Source organism: Cupressus sempervirens, chromosome 1 (assembly GCF_028749045.1).
Source record: "Cupressus sempervirens isolate cs-2001-9-10 chromosome 1, ASM2874904v1, whole genome shotgun sequence".
Classification (NCBI taxonomy): domain Eukaryota; kingdom Viridiplantae; phylum Streptophyta; class Pinopsida; order Cupressales; family Cupressaceae; genus Cupressus; species Cupressus sempervirens.
This window is the reverse complement of record NC_143118.1, coordinates 406,192,927-406,196,594: the sequence shown is the minus strand read 5'-3', so window position 1 is coordinate 406,196,594 and position 3,668 is coordinate 406,192,927.

Below are 3,668 nucleotides of genomic sequence, written 5' to 3'. Positions count from 1 at the left end.
CACTCTAGTAAAACTCCTAAAAAAGTTTAGACACTTGGTGTGTAACAACAAGATCAATCTTATGGTAGCTCACCCTAGTGTGAAAGAATTATTACTGAGCAAGGATCAAAATAAAAAGAAATTTGGTTGGATAGCTCGAGTCATGGAATATGATGTAGATATTTAAGTGACCTAAAGTTTATGTGAACAATTAGCAAATAAAAAGACTTAGAATATAGATGATATAGCAGAAACAATCCTAGCTAATCATGACATTCCCCAACAAGATCAATCAAAAAGTTGGCTATGAAATATGGTTAATTTCTTACAAACTATAGAATGTCCTCCATTATTTGAAAGAGTCAAGTGATGTTATTTCAAATTGTAGTCTTTATATTACATTGTGTATATTTTGTAGATCCTTGTATTTTTTTCTCTGTACTGTCTAGTTTCTTGTTTCTATGTTGCTCTATGCTCTCTGAAGAAGTTCTCATTTAGAAAGTCAAGTATGTGGTCTGCTCTTCCATATATTCTAAATTCTTGCATAGACTCAAGTAGTCTATCATCCCCAAATAGAACCACTATTGCTTTAATTTTTCAAAGTATAGAAAAATATCTGAAATTTTGGTGAAAAATTAGTTGGGTCATTGCATATTGTAGATTAGGGTTTTCATTCCTCATATTTTTTCAAATTTGTAGGTTAACTTAGTCATGCCCTGATTCATGTATTGTCAAATTTTATTAAATTCTGAAGCTTTGTCTCTTAACCCAACCATCAAAATACGCTAAGTGTGAAAAACCCTAGGTCTCCTTTCAAATTTTTGAAAACAATTTGTAAAGATCTCAAAATTTGGCTCTTTATAATCTTACAGTATAGTTTCACATAAGAATGAAGTACCTTTTCCTCTTGTTTTTGTGGTTGTGTTTTATATTGCAGTGTAAGAGCATAAAGAAGTTTTGTTTTATGAGTATACACTTTTGTCTTTTGTAATAGTGAAATAGTTCATTTAGAGTCTCCCCAATCATACATTTGGTCTTTGAGTAAAGAAATGTAAAGGCTTTTTCATGCTTTGAAAGTGGTTTTTCAGCTTTATGGTGAATAGTTGAACAGGTGAGTAGAAGAGGTTTGAAAAGATATTCCCAGTCATATGATATTGTGTTGAGTGTGTGATCGTAAAAGGTCTTGAAGGATGTGTATTGTGCCACTTCATGGGAATATGGGTAAGCAATTGAGTGAAGGGGTGGAAAGGTGTTGAGTTGAAGTCTACACATCTACATTCTAATGGATGGCATAAGAGAATAATACCTCAGCATAGCATAAAGGAATAGTTTGTAAGAATGCACAAAATGTTTACAGTTCTATGGATAAAGTCAGTTCATAGGAGCGAAGGTGAGATGTTGTTGTCTTTACATGCATATGTTTCTTGGGCTTGCGAGCAACCATAAAGCAAGATTATAATAGTGCTTGTTTAAAGTGGGACCTATTGAGTTGTCTGATGGGCCCTGGTGTAAGAAAATCAAATAATGACATGTCACAAACATCAGATGGGCCCAACCCGTGTGATAGAAAACTTAATTTCTTGATTTTGCATGTGCAAAAAATCAACAATGATGTTATTTCCTATTTGTTTATGATATAATTTGAGTCATTGATCAGTGAGAAAGTGAAATTTTGTCACTATGCCTTTATGCTTGCAAGATAAGCATATGAACAAAGATTCATTTCATCCTTTATTCACGGTTATGAGTTAGGCTTTAGTGTAAAAGGATAAAAAGTAAAGTGAAGGAATGAATAAAAGGCTTTACGGTTATATGAGAATAGAAAAATGTAAGAGCAAGATGCCATCTGTAGAAGCTTTCTAGTGTTACGAGGATAGCATAACCCATGTGAATGTAAAGGAGGAATAAGAAAAGATAAGAGGCATTGCAGTGCTACAGGTAAAGCATAGATCATATGACCAAAGGATGAATGTTCAAAGAATTACAATGTCCTAGGTAATGAAGTGAATGGAGCAACGTGAAGGAATTTTTCAAGTGTTTTGCTGATATGTGTGCATGTGAGCATAAAAGGTAAAGAGAAGATAGCAGTAAGGGTTTTACGTTCATATGAAGAATGTTTGATGCATAAAAGAAAAGATGTCAATTGGGAGGGACCTATAAATATGGTCAGTTCTCATTGGGTTGATTGGCCAACTTGTCAAGTGGAATGCTTGTCACCTTTTGTTCATATCCCTTGATTGCAGGATTTTCAAAGATACACGACACAGATTTAAACACAAAAGCTGGTGCCACTATGTGTATTTATTAGATATGAAAGCTTCATGTGTGTAAAAAATAGAGTATAACATAAAATATTTTCTCAGTCCCACCTTGTGTGAATAGAGATTTCAATCCTTTTTTGAGCAAAAGTAATTAATGAGAAGATTGTATTGATTTTGGCAAGTGTGTGAAGTAGTTTGTTCAAGAAGAAACTACAGAATTACAGAAAGGAATAAGAAAGAACTTCAAATAAGTAACTATAATGTAAGTTTTTTTGTTCTCCAATTCTGCAAGATATAGTCAAAGAATGCTTCTAAGAGACTCATCAAATTCTAGGTTGTGGATAGCGGAGGGATTGCTTAATAAAGGTAATTAGGTCCGAGATGCTGATACCTTGCAAATTGATTTGAATTTTTTCAAAAGATGGTTTACAAAGGGGAATTTATTTGCTCTACATGCCAGTGTATGGAATTTTGACTTAGGAAGACTTGTAATCGTAGGTGTTTTTATGGATTATGATCTACTTGAGGGTATGGAAAGAGGTTGTGATCAAGTCACTGTGGTACTGAAAAGAGTAAAGGGTAATCAATAAATATTCTTATCATTAAGGAATCTATTTAGACTTATGATTTTCTTTCTTAATTAACATATTTAGTAGCCACATCCATTGAAGAAATTTTTCATACAACAATAAATTTATTTTGTCTTGTTCTCTTCTCCATGAAAGTTACATTGAACAATAGGGAAATAAAACTACCAATACAACTAATTATAAGTTAAAATTTGAAACCAGAGACAAAAAGAATGAACTATATAAAAAAAAAAATATCTGTGATGGTGTAAATACATGTCACATTCTTCAATGATTAGGATTCTTTTGCAACCTTTATTTGAACAATGATTGTGAAATACTTCTTTCATCATTGAGGGAAACCCATCCACTTTTGTAGATGTGTCATACAAATTTTTTTATAATCTTCCATATGGATTTCTTCCATTTCCTTAACATACTCAATTGGAAAAATTGCTTCTCTAAAACTTTAATTATAGCTGTGTGCGCCTCTTTAATTATTTGTAGGCATTTGTTGAACTTGATCTTGAAGAAATTATTTGAGATCATTGAAGTAGTCAGGCTCTAGTATCCAATAATGTTTGATTCTCTATTCGAGGTATCCATAACTGAAATAGTAACCTGCAAACTTATAAACAAAAATCAACATATGGAAATAATAAGAATGAAAAAGTATTAATAGTTAACATAAATTCTTTCAAATTAATAATGTTCAAAATAAGATAAACAAAAACAAAAAATATTTCAGATGAAATAGTTAGATTGTAATGTTTGAAATATCGTGGCATTGTCTTCCACTTTTCAAACATTACAAACATAAATATTAATAAAAATCTATATATACTATGAAAAATATTTT